The sequence below is a fragment of the Thalassophryne amazonica genome, chromosome 5, assembly GCF_902500255.1.
Source record: "Thalassophryne amazonica chromosome 5, fThaAma1.1, whole genome shotgun sequence".
NCBI classification, from domain to species: domain Eukaryota; kingdom Metazoa; phylum Chordata; class Actinopteri; order Batrachoidiformes; family Batrachoididae; genus Thalassophryne; species Thalassophryne amazonica.
In genome coordinates, this window is record NC_047107.1 from 103,131,947 (window position 1) to 103,157,673 (window position 25,727).

Here is a 25,727-nt window from a genome sequence, read left to right on the forward strand (position 1 = left end):
ACCTATTTCAGTGTATTCCTTCATCAATCAAATGATTTCCTCATTTATATGAGGAGGTAAAACAAGTGTACATAAATCATTATTACAAAAAAATGTCAGCTCAGTAATGGTCTCTCTTTACCTAGTTTGATGATTTATTACTGGTCAGCTAACATTCAAAAATACATTTACTGACTAAAAGATGCTCATACAACTTGATGTCAATTAGAAGAAGCTCAGTCGTGATTGTCTACCTCTCCCTGCCTTATTATTTTCATCTCTCCCTGTGTCCTTGTCTCAGTACACAGATAATCCTGTTGTACTTGCCCCTCTTAAAATATGGTATCAATTTCAACTTCACTTCAAATGTGTTTCTGCTACTGCTCTTGGCCTATTATGTAAGAATCACTTCTTTCCTCCCTCCTTCTTAGACACTGCATTTCATCAATGGGGTAAGAAGGGCATTAAAGTGGATATGACACCTAAAAAATTAGGTAAAACTGATATAAATATCAAAATATATATACAGTATAGTAAGTTGAAAGTGGTTTTAATTATTATCACTGAGAAATAAAGTTTGTACAGTTTCTCAAAAGTGTGTTTCTTGGAAAGCGCGATGGTAGCGTTCCATCAGCGGTCACGTGATGCCGTGACGTCACAGCGCGTAGAGTCCCGTCTTTATCTGTTTGATTAACAACAGGAACAGATGGACCTCAGCATGGACAGTGACGAGATCGAGAACTTTTCTGACTCCTCTTCAAGTGTGGATTATTTCTGACTTGGATCCTGAGGATGTCGCAGCAGTGATTAGACCCTACAGATTGGAGCCGTATCTTTCGGATGAACATTCACAGCAGGAGCATTCTGGCAGCGAAAATAATGCCGACGGTGTTTATGGCGGAGCCGAAGCAGAGGCAAGAGACGTGCCAATTCCGATGGATTTTGAAAGGCTGCAGAATATGGAATGGTAAGGTAGGCTTTGATTTTTGTTGCTGCTGTTCAGGGCCACTGCTAAGGTTTTGGAGGCCCTAAGCATAACTGGTCAGGGAGGCCCCCCACCCCCATACAAGAGAACACCCCCCCCCCATACAACGAGAACACACACCCCCCCCCACACACACACACACACAAAAGTTCTACTCAAACCGTATACCGGACATACACAACCACAACAAATGCTAAAGTTTACCAGCAGGTGTCACCCTTTCCTTACGCTAAGGGGGAATGGAGCACTCTACAGTACCCCCACCAACTAAACTGCGTTTCTTTCCAGCATTCTGCTGACTGCACGCAAGCATGCATGTCTATTTTAAGCAGTGGATACGTAATTTACATACATATGCCTTAAATAAAAGTTCTGAAATTATTCTCACTATTCTTGGTATATTTATCAGCCTGTCAAATTTATAGTTGCTATCTGATCATGTTGTCAGGCAGAATAGATTTGGACCTAAGTAGTGCACTGACGGCTAACTAGGACTTTGTTGACTTATAAGGCACTCAAAATCTTCAAACTACACTGCCCAACTATTTGCAAACGTGCCACGTCTTGTAATATCAAGATTAGTTTAGCGTTTAAAGCTACATCAAATCAGCAAAGCCAACGCAACTTAGCTTAAGCAGCACCACTGAACATTAAGTAATCAAAACAATTTAAACCTTTAACACGTACTTACCAGCAAGGGATGCACGGGCATCATCTTTTTGTTTCTTTTTCCTCCGTTTTTCAGCTCCAGACTCCTGCTGTCGCTTCATTGTTTAATTGTGGCATAGTGGCAACTTGTCGTCTCGTGTCAGAATCGAATGTGGGCTAGCAGTGCTACTTCAGTTAGGCGCAGGGTTGCCAGATTGGGTGTTTTCCCATCCAATTGGTTTGTTTAGGGTAACAATATGGCACTGGACGAGTTTTTTGTATAGAATTGCCACACACATTTTAAAAATCAGTTCAAATTGTGCAGGATTTAGTGCCTCCATGTATTTTTGAGCATTTACTGGACTGGAAATCGTCACATCTGGCAACCCTGGTTAGGCGACACAGCGAACAGAGAAACACGCAAACAGGGCTGTACCATTTCAGGGAATCGGGGCGAGGGTGGATGGGGGCTTTATATTAGGCAAAAAACCGTTAATTTGCCCCATTTAAGTAATGGGGTAGGGGCCTACACAATGTTTAAAGACAAAAATGATGGGCCTATTCATAAATAATTCATATTGATTTTGAAATGTAATAATGTAATAATTTCAACACATTTTTCAGTCAATTGGAGGCCCTGCTGCTGTTTATAACACTCTAATTACAGTGGTCCCTCCTTTATCGCAGGAGTTACGTTCTAAAAATAACCCACGATAAGCGAAATCGGCGAAGTAGTCAGCGCTATTTTTTGCAATTATTATAGATGTTTTAAGGCTGTAAAACCCCTCACTACACACTTTATACGCCAGATTTGGTGCAGCTCCGCACAGCAGACAGGAGGGCGGTGTGAGTGGCCCAGAGGCATCAGAGGCAGTGAGAGCAATCGCAGTGAGGCCAACCAGTGCCGCGACCGGCCCGCCTGATAAGGACGCAGAACACAATGCGCTGTTAAAAAGAAAAAAAAAAGCATGCAAAATTGCACAAAAAAAATCCGCGAAACTGCAAGGCCGCAAAAGGTGAACCGCGTTATAGCGAGGGACCACTGTATAGCATTTTCAATTCGAGCGTCTGTTTACTGCCTTTGTTATTGTTTTGGAGCCGTGATAGTGTAGCTATTACTTGCGGACCACTGTCATTACCTTCGGGTTTTTGCCGTTTTCGAGTGCCTGGCATTGCATTCATCTGGGTTTAGTTACGTTATTTTCATAAAAGAATAGCAAATAAACGGCGAAAACAACACTGAACATGCCGCCGCCGTGTTTACTATGTAAGTTCCTTGACCATTTCAAGATTATTGTGAACATATTATTTGGGGTTGACATTTTATGTGTTCCTGCGAGCGGTGTGAGAACATGGAGACAGTAGAGGAAAGTGTCTGCTGTCGGGAGCAAATGCGTGTGTGCGAGCGGCAGCCGGACATTTCGTGCATCACACAACACTGCGGCTTTCGATCAATCTGCCTGGACTTGAAAAGGCTAAAACCTTTTGCCCTTGTGTTTGTGCAATATGCTGCGACACACTCGTCAGGCATATCAAAAAACAAGTCCCTGAGAGCTGTGTTAATCAAAGTTTCTGCCGCTAAAAAAAGTGTAAACAACGGCCACCAGGCGCACAAGCCGATACGGTCTACACGTAGTGACGTATTTTAGGTTTGGTGCTCAGCGGGAAGCTGGTCACGGGGCGTGCACATTTTTCAGTGGCGGGACGTTCAAATGTTATATATAACGGGAGAATTGTGTCCATTTTCCCAAAACGCTTAGGTTGACCGAATTATATAACCTTTGTTACATGTAATAAGACTATGTTGTCTTTAAGTGTCATATCCACTTTAAATGTTTCCATGATCTTTTAATGATAATACCGTTCTTAATTTTACTGATATGTCTTCCTTATATGCCTTGCTCTCATCTTATTTATTTTGTTTAGTTTTGTTTTTAAAATTACACATTATGCACCTACTAGTTTTATGAAGTTCCCCTCTCAGCCCCCTAAACAAGGAGAGGAAAATGGTGATAACACCAAATACTGGCTGGTTTTCTGACACCCCCCCCATGAAGCAAAACTGCACAGAGTTCTTTTATTGTATCCAGCCGAGGCACACAGGGGAATAATTATGCTGTCTAATCAGCATCTTGATATGCCACACCTGTGAGGTGGGATGGATTATCTCGGCAAAGGAGAAGTGCTCACTAACACAGATTTAAGCAGATTTGTGAAAAATATTTGAGAGAAATAGATTTTTTGTGTACAGAGAAAATGTTTTAGATCTTTGAGTTCAGCTTATGAAAAATGGGAGCAAAAACAAGTGTTGCATTTATATTTTTGTTCAGTATATATAAAGTCAGCATATAAATTCAGTATATATAAAGTCGCACCAGTGTATAAGTTGCATTTTCTTCGATTCTCATCATTTTACACAAGCCACACTGATGAACTCATTTTTTTTTTTTAATTCTGATTATGTCTTCATGCATTCTCTGTGTCTTAACAATTATGTCTTAATGCATTCCCGGCAGCACGGTGGATTAGTGGTTAGCACTGTTACCTCACAGCAAGAAGGTCATGGGTTCAATTCCCACCTGTAGCCTTTCTGTGTGGCGTGTCCATGTTCTACCCGTGTTTGCATGGGTTTCCTCCAGGTGCTCTGATTTCCACCCATATTTAAAAGACATGCAGGTTAGGTGAATTGGAAACTTTATAACTGTCCAGGTCTCTCTTACAAAAGAGATCTCAGACTCAATGGGACTAACCTGGTTAAAATTGAATTAAATTCACTGGCCTGATTAATTAAGAAGAAGGGCCTTTATTGTTATTGTACATACATACAACGAAATTTGTCCTCTGCATTTAACCCATTCTAATTACAGTTAGAGACAATCCAACCACTAAGAGCAGTGGGCTGCCACAGTCCGGCGCCCGGGGACCAACTCCAGATGTAGACATGCTGCCTTGGTCAGGGGCAGAGAAAGGAGCAGACCCTAAATAAGCATGTTTTTGATTGTGGGAGGAATGGCCTCCTATGGGGTAAGAGGCATGACCTTCAAGCTCAAGAGAAAATACCATGTGTGATTGAACACAGGCGACTTTTACACAAACACATAAGGTCATCATATGTAACAGCAGCCTGTCACCACAAGAAAATATAGCATCCATGATGAAGCACCCTGTTATTCCTACACTGAAGACACACTGTAATCACAAAATAAATTATTGTACGGACTCCCAGCAGCCCCCTCAGCCTGTCCTGCTGCCTGTCACAGGGACTAATCCCCTGTCATCACTGGGAAAGTGTAATAGACGACAATCCTCTGAAGCATTCCACAAAGTAATATTCTCAGTGACGAAACTATCTTCAAAGAGAAGAAAAACGGTGACACCTAAAATCGCCTTGCTTTTCACTCACTATTAATCATATTATGCTCAGTATACTGTAGTATAGTAGAGGTTGGGGGTTGGGGGGTGACATTATCAACTCCTGCTGACACCGTGTGTGTCAAATTGATAAAGCATGTATGTAAAATGGCAGCGCTGGCGTACAAAGGGAGTTAGATCATCATAATCCTCTGATAGCTGGAATCCTATTAGCCACGGGGCTGCGACTTACAATAAGAAGGGTCAGATTATTGCTGCAACCCGCCATCATCCAGTGTGGACGCCGCAGATCTCAGAGATTACAGCGCGCTTCTGTCTCGATCCATCCAAGCCGCACGCAAGGAGAACCGTAAATTCTGTCCAATAGCAGCAAAATAAGAGTTGACGTTTATTGCGGCTTTGCCCAGAATGAGAATCACAGCTGTGTGGTGCAACTGAATCTCACGTCGTATATCATAAGTGCTCGTCGTGCACGACAGCACGGGACCACATTACACCATCGGAACAACTCTTCAGAAATGTGTGTTCAATATATTTACAAAGACGTTTATGGGTTATATTTGCCGAGATAGAAGAGCTATTGTGTCCTGTACCCATGTGAAATGAAACTCGGGGGTGGAGCCCTGCAGGCTTTTTATTCAATGAAAATCAGCAGCAGTAAAATGCAACACAAATACCATATTTTCATGTGTATTTCTTTCATAGTCACGGAAAAACAAATGGTAATGCACAACTTTTGTCTGGATGTTATTGATTATGTCATTTTAGGCAGTTTAAAAAAATAATAATTACAGCAGGACTCCATACGTTCATCGAGTCCATATGTTCATCAAGGGATAACCATCTGACAGATCTGATCTCAACTCAGCTCAACTTTTGCTCAAGTTTTATTTGTCTCCAAAGTGCAGTTTCTTTGTCCCCAAAGGGCAATTACTCCTACAGCACTACAATACATTTATAACACAATAAAAGAGAAGAAATGCCCAACGGCTACATCAAAAGGGGAGCTGAACCGAATGCATTACGAGAGAAAAACACATCAGGAGTCTGGCTTGAAAAAACATTTTAAAAAATCTATCCTATATATATATATATATATATATATATATATATATCCTATATACCGCCTAATGTGCGGTTCTATTACTCTGTGTGCAGCGGTGTCAAGTGCGGCACATGCAGATCTGTCTCCAGCTGCTGTCTCCCTCGACAGATAAACTGAAGCACATGCTTCTTAGCCATGATTCGTTAGGCCAATTAACCATGAAACAAGCCATATTATTACAGTTATTTGTCATAAAATACTCACACAGAAACCATTCAGTCACTCTAACATTAGCTGATGCTGCAGATGCCGAGGCCGTAGTTTTCAGCACAGGTGAATGATTAAATCCATCAAGAATCACCGCTTGAAGGCGCTCACCTTAGTCGCATCATCAAACACGGACCGAAAATAATGTTAACCCTATAATGCTGTATGTATTACTTTTGATACATACATATCATGGGTCAGGCATGATGGTGTTAATTACAAATTAATAACAAAAGTAAAATTTCTTCTGCATGTTTATTGGGTGATCCCAAACCAGCTACAGAGGTGAATACTGCCACCTAGTGTATCAGAGTATGTGAAATCATGGCTTTACTTATTCTAAGTCAATATAATACAGAACATGAAACAATAAAATGAAAAATAAAATAATCAAAATGTGCAATAAATATGAACAAGTTTGGTAGTTTCAGCACAGTCATACAGCAATTTTAAAAGACAGAACAAGACCACTCTGTGAGTGCTGTAGCTTATTTGTAGCGTAAACCCACCACGTTGACGAGCTGACTCCAACGTGTGTTTAATTTTGTTTTGTTTTTTTATGAAAAATGCCTTCAACTTGGTCGCTTCTCTTCACCCCGGCAATGAAAGATACATCTGCTAATTAAATAAATAAGTGCAAATGAACAGATTTTTCTTATGAAACATTACTTACAATTACAATTCAATCAAATCTAATAAATATTACTTGTCAAAATATAAATCATGCTGAATAAAAATGTAAAATCAAACAATAAGATCTGTGATCTGTGTTGAGATCTGAACCAAACTGCATCTGTGATTCAAACCATTTATCAAAATATTTGCAATAGAGAAAATGGAACAAAAAGCATCCTATCTCACAGTGTCATAAAAGAGGAAAATCTGCATCTGAAAAAATGACAAAAAAATAAAAAAAAAATAAAAAAAATTCTGGGCTCTTTTACTTATGCAAACCAATATTCTGATCATCTTTCATCAAATATCTTAATTAAATTTCAAACAAGCAGCTGCAGTCTTGGTGACCACCAAACCTATGCTTTTGAAATGAAAGAAACTAACTAAGCTCATTTCAAGTGACACGTAACTTCAAGACAACATATTCCAAGACAGGGAGAGAAAGAAGAAGTGTTAGTTCATTCACACAAAATCCTTTCTGTAGGGTCGTGTGGAAATGTGACTGTGTTATTTGAGTTTTCCAATGTAACAGCTGTCAAACAATCAAAAAAACAGTCATTTATGTCTCTGATTTAGTTCATTTCTGTTCCCAAACTCTCTCACTCTCTGTCTCTTGGCCCCCATTCACTCTGTACCTCATCCTGAATTTTCAATTTCAATTCAGTCATCTTATAAAGCGCCAACTCACAACAAAAGCCGTCTCAAGGCGCCTCGCACAGAACAGTTCAACATAAAAAATTAAAATAAATAAATAAAATTAAAAAATTCAAATGCATAACAGAAGTAAAAGATAAAACAGATTAAAAAAATTAAAACTACTCATAAGAAAGACAATAAAAACAGATTTTAAGTCTTGACATAAAAATGTCCACAGACTCCGACTGCCTCATGGTCGCAGGAAGACCGTTCCACAGAGCGGGTGCATGACAAGAAAAAGGCTCTTTGACCTGCTGATTTCTTCTTCACCCTGGGAACACAGAAACGTCCCGCATCCTGCGACTGCAAAGCCCGGGCCGGCACGTAGGGTTCCACTAGACTGGCCAGATAAGACGGTGCCAGTCCATGAACAACTTTATAAGCCAATAATAAAACCTTAAAATATGATAATAAGACCTATGCTATGTAAATAATAATTTGCTCACTAATTTACTTACAAACCTCCAACCATGCGTACGCGTGGTGGAAAAGTGGCTTCATCACAGAGGTTAAGTCACCACCAGGAGAAAGGAGCATTAGGATGGATTAATGGGATTGACCGATTAATAATTGATGAGAAAAGGCATTTCATCCATGCAGTTTAAAGAGCCATTTATCTCGGTGCATTAAACCCGCAGGTCCACTGAAAATCTGGGATATTAATAAACGGAAATAAATCTACTGTGTAAATATTATTTTTGAGTGACTTTTGTGTGGAAATAAAGTTGACGTATAACTGACTTAGCACGTGTTGTTCAACAACACGGAATGTGTGCCGCAGGGGGACAATAAGTTTGAATGATTTTACTAAAACTGTATGTAAACTTGTGGTCTTTACTGTAAGCATCACCATGACATCACCACCACAGAACACTACAGGGTGAAGACAACAATTTGGTTTTTCATGAAATTAAAAATATTAGAGTCAATCATTAATTTGTCAGCTTGTAAAGACTTGATTTTTATCTGTAACAAATTAATCACAAATGCAGACGGATGCACAAACACAGTTGGATAAGTAAATCTTCTAAATTACATGTCTCACTGTGATTACGCGTGCTGTTCCATCTGTTTTATATGGTGAAAATGTAAACGTCTATTCCATGTGGGCTTGCAGCGCTCTCCTTGCTGTCTGCTGACTCCAGGACTTGTGTAACAGGCAGCAGCGACTCCCTTGACAGCCCTGCCAAATTTTAGCCACTTCCACAATCCAGACCTAAAGCGGTAGCAGGAAAGAGGGTGTGATGTCTGGATGGAAAGCAGGCAAATGATTAACAGCAGAATGTTCTGGCTGCTGGAAAATAACTGGAACAGACTTCACACCACCAATGTCACAGGCAGCCAGGAACTAAACCAGCGTGGAAGGAGATGTGGTGTAAATAGAGATGGCCATCAAAGTGGTCAAAGGTCCCCCAAATCCTATAGATACTGCAGTTCATCATGAGCACTAATGGTGCAAGAATGCATTATGCACAACAGTTGTTCCTGTCCCCGCTGTGACAAACACTGACATTGTGTGATACAGTTTGTACAAATGACCAAGAAATCAAAATTTTAAAAAATATATTTGTGATGGATTTTTATAAGTGACATCATGATGTCACATATGAAGTTAAATATACCATATTTTACAGACTACAAGTCAGGATTTTTATTTTTATTTTATTTTATTTTTTTGGTCCTATGACTTAATATATTATGCAGCAAATTATACATGAAAAAGTACTGCCTGATCATCTGTGGCAACAAGATGGTACCATCTACATGTGTGACAAGATCTGAAAGAGGTACTACGATTCCCACTGCAGAACAGAAGATGGCAGTAAACCACCATTAAGTTGGATGCCAACTGTCGTAAAACAGAAAGATCTGAATGAGAAGTATGCACTCGGTCTTTGACAATGAGTGAAATTAATAAATCATGTTCTCAAACTGAAAGACCATGTTCTTGAAAAAGAGGGAATGACCTTCATATGTTTTTGAATAAATAAAGGGAAAAACCATAATACTCTGCACTCCACTTCTTTGCACTTTGTGGAACTGCCAGAAGAGCAACGAGGAGGTCAGCTAGGCTAAGGTAAGGTTAACTGTAATGTTTTAAAAATATATAGGAGGTTTAAAGCATATAATTACATTTACTGCAGTGAGGTGAACATATCTGCCTGGCCCTTAGTGTTGATACATTACAATCACAAACCCCAGACACTGACTCAAACTCAGCTTCTCAAGTGCTGCAATTCTGGTATCCACTGATACCACAAACTACTACAGTTATACCCTGCATTGAATTTCCACCAGATTTGTTATGGTGTCTGGTGCAAATTCCTTGTGGTACCAGACAAAATGACCACACCTCACTTTGACACAAAAAAATCCCATTGGCACACACATATGCTAGGTATATGTGGAATTTAAAGTTGTATTCTGTGAGCTCCTTTTGGACAGGGGTGGATGCATGTCACACTGGTACTTTATGTAATCTGCATCAAAACCAAAAGAGGATTTCCCAGAAGAGGCTTTGTTCAGACTGACGGTAAAATTTAGGTGCATATCTTATTTGGGCAGCATGGTGGCTTAGTGGTTAACACGGTTACCTCACAGCAAAAAGGTTATGGGATCACTTCCTATCTGTGGTCTGGAGTTTGTATATTCTCCCCCTCGTTTGCACTGGTTCCATCCTGGTGCTCCGGCTTCCTCTCACTTCCACAGACATGCAGGTTAGGTGGATTGGAAACTTTAAATTGACTGTAGATGTGCGTGCCGGTGTGAATGTCTTTGTCTGCAATGGACTGGCGTCCTGTCTAGGGTGCACCCTGCCTCACGCCCTATGTTCGCTGGGATAGGCTCCGGCACCCAACCCCCCCACCCCACCCCCACCCCCACCCGGTGACCCGTAATTGGAGTAAGCAGGTATAGAAAATAAATGGATGGATATGTGATTTGAATCTGATCTTATGTTGCTAGTCTGAACAGTCAAAAGTCGCATGATCTGGATCAACCATGTTACAGATGCACAGTGTGAGTGGGTCCGGTACAACACCAGTATGCGATAGTGGAGTGAGATGGAGCAAGAGATTAATGTGACGCTCTAGTTCTTTTCAAATATGCCACTCCATACTTGCTCCACACTTCCCACATGCCCTGTGGGTGCTATGTCATTCCTATAGCAACCGATGTGGATAAGACACAAGGATCAGATCTGGTCAGATTTGAACCAGATATGGGATAAATCTAATTTGAACTGGCAGTCTGAACAAAGCTTTACTCTCGATCGACCAGCCTCTCTTTTTAGTTCTGCCCACTTAAAAGAAGGTCTAGATCCAAGCACTACGATGAGATGCTGATTGGCCAAGAGCATCTACATCATGAATGTGACCAAGTGGTCACACAAGCAGGTGATGTTAGAGGAGAAAAATAATTTTGACCTTTGACAAAGCAAGGCTCCATGCCCAAGTACCATATGACCTAAACCAAGAGCATCCATTGAAGCAACAATCCTGTCACCATTTCTGCAGTGCACCCTGATGGTCACAAATGGAAATGCACGTGTTTCACCCTGTGCGGGACGTCAAAGACTGGAAATGAGTCTACAAAGATCAAATGATGACTGAAGAAAGTGTTTTTAAGGAGGTAATGTCAGCACCCATGAATCAACAGTGGTTTCCGGTCTAAGAACATACATCAGAACACAAGAACCTGGTCTTTAAATAAAAGCCTCTGAGACGACAAACTTTCTACATGCAACTTCTTCCAGCTGGCTTCACCATTATTACTTTGCAAGACTTTGCTTTTTTCCCAGCAGAATTCACGGAAAGCCACTCTATAACGGCAGACCATAGATTTATCTCAATTTCGCAATACTCTGAAACTCAATTACAGACATGAAGAGACAAAACATCCCACAAGTTCAGATTTCAGGCTCCAGTCATGTCGCTCGACACGCCATGGACTTGACCTCTGGAGCATAAAGAAAATACATGACTTCATACTCCGCAGGCCCGTCTGCAGCCACGTTCAGACACTTATCTGATCATTAACAGTTTTTACCGAATCCAGAGGGGGCAATTACAGGCAAAGCAAAGCACGACTAAAGCTGTCGCTGTGCTCAGAGCCGAGACGGGATGTGAAAGAAGCAGCAAGAAACCGCCAATTCCTTCTGCTTCTGCTCAGTCGGGCCGGGAAAGTGGAGTTAATTTTGATTAATAGAGCCAATTAAGCAAATGAAAAGAAACTAACACCTAATGAATATATATGTCTTTAGTTTGGAGTGGCGAGGGGAGCAGTGACAAGCCTCTCCTGTTCTGAATGCATGCAGTAAATCACTCCAAACACTTAATCTGGGTTCCAGTCCTCTTAAAGTTTTCTACTAATGACCTTTGCAAAAGATCTCCCCAATTGCCGTTTCCAGTAATAGATATTAATCTGAAATATCTGCCATGTGTTACTTGAGGCTGATAATTTGTGTTTCGAAGAACCTGTTAAAACACAGACAAACAAATTGATGCCACTTATCACGAGTCAGGTAGTGGAATGTAAGCCAAAGTCAGTCAAATGTCACCGATGACGAATTTGTGGCAGTCTGAACTAAAAAAGCAGGGGAAGCTGAAGGTCTTTGAAGAAAACCAGATTGGCATCAATCTTCAGAGAGGATTAAGCTTTTCCCCGGCAGCTTTTAATACAACGGAAAAAATATTCCAGTTCAGAGGGCTGTCTCGGAATCGGAGATCAGTCATCATGTTGGTGCCTGAGTGTCTTTTTTGTTCCAACTACAGGGCTCCCACCATGGCCTGGGTGGGAGGAAATGGTAAAATCTGCCCCTTATTCGATACACCAGCAACATTTACCAGCAAAGATGGCTAATTTTATTGTAATGAGCAGACGTTGAACACCACTGCCATGTTCATTGAACAAACAAAACACCAAGATAATGGCAGTGCCTCAATTCCACCAGTTATTGAACTTCTCTTGATGTAATCTTGTGACATCACTGATGTTACAAATGTGATACATTTGTTAACTCTAGGAGATGTCTATGCAGAAAACCACATTTCAAGATCTCATGTCATTCTGTCCACCTATGGTCATGAGGGTTGGGTCGTGGCCAAAAGAACTAGATTGCGGGTACAAGCGGGCGGGGTTAATGTGACATGGGAAAGGGAACTTTGAGATCCCCTGCTGGAGCTGTTGTCCCCGCGATCCGATCCCGGATAAGCAGGTGAAGAGGAATGTATGTTGTTCCTGAGATATGGTCACTAATCTGCTTTGGTAGACCTATGACCATAATATTACCTCTACTGCAAGAGGACAGTCCAGTAGGTTTATCCACCAAACTTGATAAAAACAGCTTTGAGTAAACAGACATTTCAATCAAACCCACAGCTAGCCAACATTTAAATTACAGTGAAGGACTTTAAAATTTAAACCTCTGCAAAAAATAGTAAGGGACAGGATGCCACTCCACCTTTAAGACATGAAGTAAAAATGAAATATTTGCTGTCATAGTGAGTTACATATTCAACGACTAATATGTCACCTAGTTATCCTCAAAGTCTATGCTGGAAGGCAGGAAAACAATCAGAGATTTAATTTTTCCACTGATGCCATCGCAGGGGATGAAATCGTAGATGGTCTGTGTGTGCGCGTGCGTGTGTGTGTGTTTTCACACTGACTCAATTAAGAATTTTGACATAAAAAAGCTGTGGCACTGTGGCTTGGTCTTTTTCCCAGATCCACTTCCACTAAACTGGTAAAATCTACACTCAACAAAAATATAAACGCAACACTTTTGCTTTTGCTCCCATTTTGTATGAGATGAACTCAAAGATCTAAAACTTTTTCCACATACACAATATCACCATTTCCCTCAAATATTGTTCACAAACCAGTCTAAATCTGTGATAGTGAGCACTTCTTTGCTGAGATAATCCATCCCACCTCACAGGTGTGCCATATCAAGATGCTGATTAGACACCATGATTAGTGCACAGGTGTGCCTTAGACTGCCCACAATAAAAGGCCACTCTGAAAGGTGCAGTTTTATCACACAGCACAATGCCACAGATGTCGCAAGATTTGAGGGAGCGTGCAATTGGCATGCTGACAGCAGGAATGTCAACCAGAGCTGTTGCTCGTGTATTGAATGTTCATTTCTCTACCATAAGCCGTCTCCAAAGGCGTTTCAGAGAATTTGGCAGTACATCCAACCAGCCTCACAACCGCAGAACACGTGTAACCACACCAGCCCAGGACCTCCACATCCAGCATGTTCACCTCCAAGATCGTCTGAGACCAGCCACTCGGACAGCTGCTGAAACAATCGGTTTGCATAACCAAAGAATTTCTGCACAAACTGTCAGAAACCGTCTCAGGGAAGCTCATCTGCATGCTCGTCGTCCTCATCGGGGTCTCGACCTGACTCCAGTTCATCGTCGTAACCGACTTGAGTGGGCAAATGCTCCCATTCGCTGGCGTTTGGCATGTTGGAGAGGTGTTCTCTTCACGGATGAATCCCGGTTCACACTGTCCAGGGCAGATGGCAGACAGCGTGTGTGGCGTTGTGTGGGTGAGCGGTTTTCTGATGTCAGTGTTGTGGATCGAGTGGCCCATGGTGGCGGTGGGGTTATGGTATGTGCAGGCGTCTGTTATGGACAAAGAACACAGGTGCATTTTATTTATGGCATTTTGAATGCACAGAGATACCGTGATGAGATCCTGAGGCCCATTGTTGTGCCATACATCCAAGAACATCACCTCACGTTGCAGCAGGATAATGCATGGCCCCATGTTGCAAGGATCTGTACACAATTCTTGGAAGCTGAAAATGTCCCAGTTCTTGCATGGCCGGCATACTCACCGGACATGTCACCCACTGAGCATGTTTGGGATGCTCTGGACCGGCATATACGACAGCGTGTACCAGTTCCTGCCAATATCCAGCAACTTCGCACAGCCATTGAAGAGGAGTGGACCAACATTCCACAGGCCACAATTGACAACCTGATCAACTCTATGCAAAGGAGATGTGTTGCACTGCATGAGGCAAATGGTGGTCACACCAGATACTGACTGGTATCCCCCCCCAATAAAACAAAACTCCACCTTTCAGAGTGCCCTTTTATTGTGGACAGTCTAAGGCACACCTGTGCACTAATCATGGTGTCTAATCAGCATCTTGATATGGCACACCTGTGAGGTGGGATGGATTATCTCAGCAATGGAGAAGTGCTCACTATCACAAATGTAGACTGGTTTGTGAACAATATTTGAGGGAAATGGTGATATTGTGTATGTGGAAAAAGTTTTAGATCTTTGAGTTCATCTCATACAAAATGGGAGCAAAACCAAAAGTGTTGCGTTTATATTTTTGTTGAGTACTTTGTAAATCTTGATGCCCAAAAATACTTTTATATTTTTGAATGAAGCCCCCCTGTCCTATTGCAGAGTAGGTTGCTCTGTGGAACAGAAATTTGACTACTAATACTGTATATAGACCGGAGATCAATTCCAGGTGTGTGCTTCAGGCTACCTGTCTGTATCCTTGGACAAGACATTTCTTCTATATTATCCTCGTCCACCCTGGTGTAAATGTGTACTGGCCTTTGCTGGAATTAACCTGCAATCAACTGGTCGCCCATTCAGGGGGAGACACAGACTCATCCACATCATGCTATGGTCTTGATGGGCCTTAGACCCAGTATGCAACTTATTTCTAGTTCTACCACATCCTATCGGATATGTATAACTCCCAATATTATAACAAACACATACAGCAGTATTTGTCGGATACCTTGATGGTCGTAGTGACCTGTGACTCGAGTACAGACTGCGTTTGTCTTTCAGAGGTCAGTTGTAGTCTGTACAGCAATGAAGGTGAAACATGCAACATTGCGTCCAAGTAAACTTTTAGTCAGGTTCCTTGTGTAACTTCATTAAGGTTTTTTTTTTTTTTAAGATTTGGCAAACTATAGATTATTGTTATTATTACAACCCCTGGCAATAATTATGGAATCACTGGCCTCGGAGGATGTTCATTCAGTTGTTTAATTTTGTAGAAAAAAAGCAGATCACAGACATGACACAAAAGTAGTCATTTCAAATGGCAACTTTCTGGCTTTAAGAAACACTATAAGAAATCAGGAAAAATAATTGTGACAGTCAGTAACGGTTACTTTTTTAAACTATGGACCAAATACAAACAACATGGGAATGTTGTTAAAAGAAAACATACTGGTAGACCAAGGAAGACATCAAAGCGTCAAGACAGAAAACTTAAAGCAATATGTCTCAAAAATCGAAAAATGTACAACAAAACAAATGAGGAACGAATGGGAGGAAACTGGAGTCAACGTCTGTGACCGAACTGTAAGAAACCACCTAAAGGAAATGGGATTTACATACAGAAAAGCTAAACAAAAGCCATCATTAATGCCTAAACAGAAAAAAACAAGGTTACAATGGGCTAAGGAAAAGCAATCGTGGACTGTGGATGACTGGATGAAAGTCATATTCAGTGATGAATCTCGAATCTGCATTGGGCAAGGTGATGATGCTGGAACTTTTGTTTGGTGCTGTTCCAATGAGATTTATAAAGATGACTGCCTGAAGAGAACATGTAAATTTCCAGTCATTGATGATATGGGGCTGCATGTCAGGTAAAGGCACTGGGGAGATGGCTGTCATTACATCATCAATAAATGCACAAGTTTACGTTGATATTTTGGACACTTTTCTTATCCCATCAATTGAAAGGATGTTTGGGGATGATGAAATCATTTTTTCAAGATGATAATGCATCTTGCCATAGAGCAAAAACTGTGAAAACATTCCTTGCAAAAAGACACATAGGGTCAATGTCATGGCCTGCAAATAGTCCGGATCTTAATCCAATTGAAAATCTTTGGTGGAAGCTGAAGAAAATGGTCCATGACAAGGCTCCAACCTGCAAAGCTGATCTGGCAACAGCAATCAGAGAAAGTTGGAGCTAGATTGATGAAGAGTACTGTTTGTCACTCATTAAGTCCATGCCTCAGAGACTGCAAGCTGTTATAAAAGCCAGAGGTGGTGCAAGAAAATACTAGTGATGTGTTGGAGCAATCTTTTGTTTTTCATGATTCCATAATTTTTTCCTCAGAATTGAGAGATTCCATTTTTTTTTTCCCTCTGCTTGGTCTCAAAAAGTAACCATTACTGACTACCACAATTTTTTTCCTGATTTCTTATAGTGTTTCTTAAAGCCAGAAAGTTGCCATTTGAAACGACTTTAGTTTTGTGTCATGTCTGTGATCTGCTTTTTTTTCTACAAACATAAACAACTGAATGAACATCCTCCAAGGCCGGTGATTCCATAATTTTTGCCAGGGGTTGTATTGTTATTATTATTGTTGCTGTTGTTATTTTTTGTTTGTTTTGTTTTTATGCTGATGGAATTCAAAAAACAATGTTTCCATTCTTTTCCAAAGATTGTTATGGCCGGCATCTTGGGTTTCCAAAATTGGCAACCTCCGGAAACTTAACTTTTCACTTTCTTAACTTCTAGTTGTTTGTGGGTCAAGTTTTTCAACAAATAACAGTGCCATTCTTGGTTTAAGGGTTCATAACTAGATAGAATGCATGTTTATAAAAATAATAGGCAGTTACAAATATCTGGATCTGATTAGTAAGGAAGACACCCACATGAATCAGGTTCCTACGTTCCATGAGTCACTGACATTAGCTATGCACAATAAAATCAAAAATAGCAGCACACACTACTACTATTCATCAGAATCAGTAAAATGTAATTAGTATCTCTGGGTCCTTGCCCTCCAAATTTTTTATTTAGCTACTTCAATTAATATCCTGGGTTAATCAGAAGTGAAGAAAATGAAGTTAGTTTTCGAAGCTTTCCATTTTTAGAAATCCAAGATGGCTACCACAAGTAAAAACCTTTGACAAAAATGGAAAAATGGAAAGATGAATTTTGGCTTCTCATTTCATAAGCTTTTTTTTTTTTAAATGTATAGTTTATCAAATCTCTAAAAACGTTTAACAAAACTACATAAGGAACCTATTTTGAAGGTTGCTAATTTTGTAAACCCAAGATGCCGGCCGTATAGTTTTCCAAATCTCCAAAATATTTTAACAAAGCTTTAAATCATTACACAAGGAACCTGACTATTTGGGTCTTGGTCAAAGCTATAGAATCCAAGAGGAGGCCTTCTGTTAGTACTGTTTCTCCAGACTGATGGCTCTTGTTTAGATAACACATCATTGGTGCACTTCCATGAGGTTCAACAAAAAACAAACATTGGTATCTTTTTTGGTTGGACAAGTGGTCTTCTCCCTAATATGAAACTCTACTAGGTCAGTGGAGGGTTAAGTAACTTGCTTCAGGGTGCCTCGAGAGTTGTTGATGAAACAGCTAAACTGCTGCCATCCTTATATCAAGGACCGTGATGAGTCTCTAATCTCAAAATCACTTTGTCAAACATCAACATGCTTTTTCCTCCAGACTGCGCCACATCTTTTCTTTCCACATTAACTCCATGACAACCGCCAACGCCTCATTTGTACCAGTGACCCATAATGTTGCCCTCTTGATTTCAAAGGGTTCATTTTGTCAGGAAGGTGATTAAGAGTACTGTAGGTCACTCCAGTATATCTCAGTTCACCGTTACAGACTACAGCAGAAAATCTCAAATTGAAAAATCCTACTCCTCAAACTAAAAAAAATACAAACATAAAACACAGAGGGCCCCCCAGCAGGGCTGAGTCAGAGAGTTCCAGTCTGTCAAAAACCTACAGCAATCATTCTAAGATGTCTGAGAACAGAGATTTCTTGTCTTGGAGCCACAAGACCAACCTCTTGCTTCTGTGGTTGACCACAGAAATGAGGGAAATCATACAGCACTAAAATGAGGCCAGCCCACTCACTGGCTGTTTGTGAAGAGCAATGCACCATATCTCCGATTTTAAATGTAACTCCTCACCATAAATCTTCCTCACATTGGTATTTTTCTTGTCATTAAAGCTGCGTGGGTCCGTTGGACCGATGCCACCAGTGTCACGCATCTTGTGTCAGTATCTTCATGTTATAGCTTGGCTTATATGTGCAGAGGTTTGGGGTGAAGGTTTTTGGAATATTTTCAAGATATACAAGCCTATGTGTTCATAAGCCAAAAATGACAACTTTGCAGTAGTCTCAGGTCTCCGTGTCATGTTCCAAGAGTTCGTCTGCAAAACAGTGAATAGAGTTTTGTTTGCATTACTCAAATCCTTCCAAATTTAAGTGCATGTGTATTTGTATGCCAGCACTCTTCTATGTAGAATAGATAGTAGGATAAGGTGCTTGGCTAACAATACACAGACCTGGACAAGGCATGGTAGTGTTGTCCCAGCATCTGCATCGTCTCAGTGCCCAGACGATCCACTTCATGGTACGGAAACCAGGAATAAGCACCAACACCACTGGGCCTCTCAAGGCCTATTTAGGGCTTAACTTCAGATTCTTCTACTTCATTCTATCACAGAAACAGTCTTTGGAAATACTGCTCACTGGTGCAATAGACATTATAACATCTGAAAGATACACATATTTTTGTGCAACACACCAGTTGATGAAACCTCATTAACCAGAATTCCATTTGGTTCTAAGTGGCTGTGGAACAATAACTGGTGGGACTCAAACCAGGAAATATTGAAATACTTATTCTGCTGGGAAATAAATAATTGAAAACAAGGTCAACTCTTGTGCTGAAAATCCACTGCCAGTAAAAAATAAAAGGCATTTGAGTGCCTTGAGAAAATTAAGCCTGGCTCAAAAGAATGAATCAGTTCATATACTTCTGCTCTATGCCTAGGTTATGGGCTAGGACCTTGACAAATGTGGTTTGGACAAAATGTTTATTTTTTTTTGCTATTTTCAAGGCAACATTTACCCATAAAGACCACCTTCTAAGTTCCTTCCTATCATCTTCATGTGAACTCCTTCCACCCACAATCCCACATACTTGTCCTTTCTGTGCTGTAACTCACAGTCAGATGTCCTCATTCCACTTTAACACCCACCTTTCAAATGGCACTCAGTGGAAAGAACTATTATCACATCTTCCTCATAGGAGAATCCAGATGGTCAAAGTGCAGCAGTCTTTGAACCTGAGAGATCAAAGCCTGAAGTGCACAAACATGCTGTTTATCCTACATACATAAAAAAGGTGAATATTTAGACCTAGTCATTATTAAAAAGAAGTCCTGTGCAGTAAAAGTTAGATGACATAAAGTTTAATGAATGGCTCATAAAACTAGATTTAACCCAGCAGATCATCCAGGATCTCTCATACACGTTACAGTAGTGAACAAGCTGTTGCAAATTTGTAGCTTTAAACTTTGTGTGTACACTCAGCACGCCACCTGTGCACAAGACTCCATCTGAAGAGCGACATTTCTCAAGAATCTGAAAACATTTTATGGCTTCATACTACAGCATTTGAAAAACTAAGTCAGGCATTAGAGTGTCTGGGATTACAATTGTCTTAGATGAAGACAAACATCCAGACTTTCAATAACTTCCTGAACTCAGCCAAGAAAAGTGTATCTGTATGCAGTGAAAGTGTTGAACTTATAGAGACATTCGCCTAACTCGGCAGTGGCGTTCATGTCTCTGGGTCCTCGACCTTTAAGATCAAGAGATGCCTAGGATGCACTTAGAACTTCTGGAGTCGTGAGATCCCTAGACAGAGATGTTTGGCGATGTCAATACCTTTGCAAGGAGAATGACGGTCCACGTCTTTAAGGTCTTGGTGTTTCCTGTCTTAGTACTGAATGGTTGTGAGACTTGGACACTCAGTGACCTAAGGGGACAACTAGATGTGTTTGATACTAGAAGGATCCTTGGGTACTGCTGGAATGAGTGTCAAAGGAACAGATAGTGAAACAAATGAGGAGAAAGACTTAAAGACGGTACAGGATCATCAGCTGGAACATTTTGGACATGTGGTGTATTTCTTTGGGCATATCTAGCATGCAGGTGCCTCAGTGCTGACAAGGTGGAGAAGTCAAAATGGATGTCCTCTTTGGCTATGGCAGATAGATGGTTAGTTAAGAGAAGCAGGGATACATTGGTTGTCTGCCTAGGTGGTTGCCATCAAGGACCCAAGGCAATTCTGTAATGTGGTGGATGCGGGAACATGGTGCACCAGCGCATGCTGCCAGACCTGATCTGTCTTATACTCCCAAAATCATAAAACACACAAAAAATTTATTACAAAACGCATGTGCAGAATAATAAACACACAATTGTGCTACCGGAAGACCACATTTAGAATCCAAATTATAGGAATTAAACTTCAGAACATGACTTCAACCCAAATACATCACACGCAACAGGCACCCATTTCACAAAACACTAACATCTGTTTAGCAGTCCGCCAAGCACAAAGCGAGGTGAACAGGTCATAAAGCGTCGGTCCAATACAGAATGTGTGATAATGAGAACCATGCAAGCTTTCTCCTTCAATGAAGGATTTCAGCTTTGCTCCACAAACATCACGTAGTTGGGAAAGCTCTTGACGTTATTCCGCAGCAGCTCTATCAGTGAGAGTGCAAGGCCTCAAAAGAAAACAGTAGCCAATGTCAAGGAAAACATGGTTCTGTGAGAGGCTCTGCTGCTTCCAGCAATGAAAATAAAGCCTCCTCTGAGTCCAGACCATCTACAGACAGACAGACAGACAGACAGACTGACAGACTGAAGCTTCCCTCAAGCCAACCACAAGATGATCTGAAAGGGATCAATGTTCTCTTGTAGAACTTTGGGAAGAACAGAGGCTTTATGAGTGGACTGCTGACAGAAAGAGAAAATACTGTTTGGTTTTAAGGATACTATATCTGTGGAAGAGCAGAATCCTGGACGGGGAGCAGCGAGGAGCCTTTGTCTCTACAACCATACCGCAGGGTCTGGATTGAATTAGAACAACTTAATTGTCAGGTCTCTTATTTCAGTCCAGATGGCCGCTGATCTACAGGCTATGTATCTACAGGATATGTTTAGACAAAATATTGTAAGACCGGCTTCAGCATTTTAAATGATAATCACTTTAATTTTTTGAACTGTACACAATTTCTTTCATCTGATTTCACTTTCAGTGAACATATCACTATTTGTGCTTCCATATGACTACTTGCTGTCATTTTTTCTTTTTTTATTAGTATGGCATTTTCAACCAAGTATTCTTTTTTCTGCACCCTGCTATGTTCAGTGTGTACCCTGTTATTATCACTGAATGCTGGACATCAGTGTTTCCTGGCAGGTCTGTATTATTATAGGGCAATTGGGTGAGTTTTGCCAAGAATGTTGAATTTCTGGTGGTTTGTGCCATCATTGTTTATGAAGATGTATGACCACAAATCAGAAAAAAAAGATGTGGTGATATGGAAAATGCAAATTTAAAAAGAAAAATAAAACAGACACAGGGATCCTTGCATTTCCTATGATTTCTGTTTCATTTCAAACATAATGAAGCCAAGATATTTCATGTTTTGTGTGGCCAACTACATTCCATCTATATATTAATAGCCAAGTGGCCTCTGTGTGAGTGTGTGCACTGTGTGTGTGGGGAGTGATGACATTTGCTGTCTGGCATGCTTATGTATTTTGGGTCAAGGATGAATGCTGTGAAAATGGAAAGATGATAGGACTAATATTTTTTGACAAATAAGTGATTTTAGCTACCCAGTAAACAATGGATATTGTGCTGCAATGCACCATGTTCAGGGTTTGGGGGTTTTAAATGTTATTGTGGGTCATGTTAGTTGAACAGTGTTACTGTTATTGACTTATTGTGTTTTTATAGTTTGATTGGTTTAGTTCAGTTTAGTTAAGTGTCATGTTGCTATTACCATGAGCGACACAAATGTAATGTTGGCACCATGAGTGTAGTGCTTTTAATGGCTTCCACCACCATCTTTGTTTGTGAAATTAAAAGCACCTGCTTATAGCAGCTCTGCATGCGTGCAATTTTGATCACGCACAAACTGGGGAGAGCTGCCATTTACCATTTAGTATATGCTTATGTATTTTGTGTCAAGGATGAATACCGCCAAAACCAAACGTTAATAGGACTAATATTTTTAGAGAAGATGCATATATTAGCTAACAACAATAAACATTGATACTTACATTCTGGATTCCAGCAGGGGGCAGTAAATCATCTCTATATTAAAAGTGTGAGTGCATGTGTGCGTGATTTTATTCAGTACGTTCAATGTAAGTACATAATTTTGTAAATACATTAGAAAGTAAAAACACTTAAATCCACTGTGATCCATTTAAAAATCAAATGACAAAACAGAATAATAATAATTATCATCATGTGTACATAACAAGAACCTAAACATTTTACAAATACATTAAGACAGTAAATTAACATTACTGTAAATTAACACTACATGACATAATTAAGAAATAAAAGGGTTGCGTTCTTCTTCAAAAAACTGGTGAGGTCTAAGGTTCTAAAAACATCCTGGACTCACATGCCATTCCAACTCATTAAAGAAACTGCACAACTTATTACCACCCTTGAAAAATGTCATCTACATATTTTATAAACACTACCCAATCTAAAGCCCGTGGATCCCCACGGGCAACATGCTAGTTTGTTAATATAAACTCCTGCAATTAAGGCCTGCAACATATTCCAAAATATTAGGATTAAATCATCACGTTTACAGCCAGTTTTCTTGAAACAAATCAGGGGATGGATACATGAACACGTAATATGTCTTTGACTTCAATGACTTCAAACATTAAGAAATACAGCATATGGCACTGTATGGTAACCCTGTGGTAAGTAGATGGTAATCAAAATAATGAGTGACCATGCTGGAAGGAGACTAGTGAGGGAAGCCACCAAGGCCTCTGTGTGGATGTGAATAGAGAAACTGGGAATGGTGCAACATTTGCCTGTTTCATCCCTGGTTCTAGCTTCCTGTTGGAGTGGAGGATGGAAGACTTGTAAAAAAAGGAGAACAGCTTAAATCTGGGCTGGTGTTTTGCTTGTGCCTTCCAGCAAACTGCAGCTGAGATTTTGCATTTTCTTTTAAAGAAAATCCTCCTCTACACCCCTAAAAACTGTGCATAGTGCAACTTTTGACTCTTGCATTCCCAGCAATACAGCTTCACATGAAGAGAGGAACCTGTAGGTCTTTTGTTTTTTTACTTTTTTGTAACAGATTATACATTAAATTCTCTTTTACCTTGCATGGAAAAGTGAAAAGCATGTGTACTATCCACAGAAAGTTTAATTCTAGATTGGAGAGATTCGCTTCATTTGACTTATTGAATGAAGCCCCCAGTGTAAGTGCACATCCATAGTAACATCTGAGTGTGGAGCAGTTGTGTTTTATTAAAGGATTCTTGTCCTAAAGATCCTTTAATATTGTACATATGCAGAGAATTGTGATCTTATCCCTTATAGTTGCTTTACACTAAACATGATATAGTTTTCATGCAATATATAATCCCAAAGAATGGAAACTTTACTAAGATGTAAACCAAGCTACGACGACATTTCAGTCATTAAAATCTGCAACCATTTTCGTCATCAGCCGAGAATCTTTTCATTGCTGGAAAACTATATATATGGGAAAGTATAACATTATGCACAACAGAACGATTTTATTTAAAACTAAGGACACCATCTTAAAAACCTATAACGCATTGTGCAAGCGTATTCGGGTCATGCCCAACTCAACTTTATTTACAAGCCACCTAATCTCCGCGCAAAGTAAGACACAAGGCTCAAAGGGTTGTTGTAGTTTAATTATTTCATCAAAAGTGTGTTTGAGGCATAAACTACAGAAGCGTCTTGCATTCACTGGCTAAAAAAAAATTGACCACTGATCTCATAATTATGAGATCTTTTCTCGTAATTATGACATCAGGATCTCAGAAGTACGAGAAAAGATCTCAAATTACGAGATCAGGATCTCGTAATTAAGAGAAAATCTCATAATTACGAGATCAGGCTATTTTTATTTATTTATTTTTGTGAGTGTGTGTGTAATCACTTCTGTGCAATGTGCTTCCTTACTTCCAGTCCCTCGGTAAAGACAAGCATGAGAATTCCAGAGTCATAATCGAAAATTGGCCACTTTGTAACCTCCGACACTGCACTGTGATCACACACCACAGTGCACTCAAAGTATGGATTTCCCCCTAAACTATTCCTGGATGAGTGAAACTCCTCCAGCAAGGTGGGGCACGGGGCACACAGACTGGCATGCACCCGGGTGGGAGTGAGCCCAGCTTTGTCCCTCAGTGATCGGTGGGGCTGTGTGAGTGAAAGCTGGAAGACGCCCCGTGGTCCTCCCTGGACATTCATTCAGGAGCACTTCAGGGGAAAATCCACACTTTGTGTTTGACTGCAGTGTGTTATCTCGGCTGAGCTCAGCCCGCTTCTTTACTGAGGGACTGGAAGTAATTACGAGATCTTTCTCGTGATTGCGAGATCCTGATGTCGTAATTATGAGATCTTTTCTCGTAATTACGAGATCAGTGGTCTAATTTTTTTTATCTAGTGAATGCAATACGTTTCCATAATAAATAAACCAATCATATTGTCATTGCATTGAATTCCAGTGTGTACTGGAACAAGGTGCATTACTGCTTAGCTGGTGGAAATCGCACGCAAGAAAATAATTTATGGGAGTCTCACATATGCGCCAAAGCTCAATGAGCTGAAGCAGTTGACTTCCTTAGTCTTGCAACACAACCTCCTACTCCAGCAAACCACCTGATCTCTTCTATGTCATATCAGGTACAGGCAGACCCCTGCTTCTCTTGGACCTTCTGTATACTCACAGAGGAAGACTAACAGCTTGAAAGTGTGGTATGAACCAGGGATTTTAAAGATTTGTATTTTGCATTAGGTCTTACTTTAATTTAGGCTGTAATTTTTGTTTTCAATTCAGTTTTGTGTGAGTGTGATGGAAACAAGTGTTAAAGAACTTCACTGTGTGGACCAGCCCTCTGGGTCTGGTCTGCTTGAGGTTTCTTCCTCAAGAACACTTGAGGGAGTTTTTTTTCCT

General features: G+C 40.4%; 1 long non-coding RNA gene across 2 annotated transcripts; it reads right to left on the bottom strand.

Moving 5' to 3' along the window:
* Window positions 1–217: 217 nt before the first annotated feature.
* On the bottom strand, window positions 218–20,960 carry LOC117509856. 2 transcript variants are annotated; one of them, XR_004560569.1, is made up of 3 exons: window positions 20,949–20,960; window positions 5,834–5,837; window positions 218–356 (listed from the first exon to the last, which is right to left on the bottom strand). It is a non-coding gene; the product is annotated as an uncharacterized LOC117509856 (long non-coding RNA). The 2 variants fall into 2 exon arrangements; XR_004560568.1 differs by having other exon boundaries at window positions 272–359.
* Window positions 20,961–25,727: the final 4,767 nt, after the last annotated feature.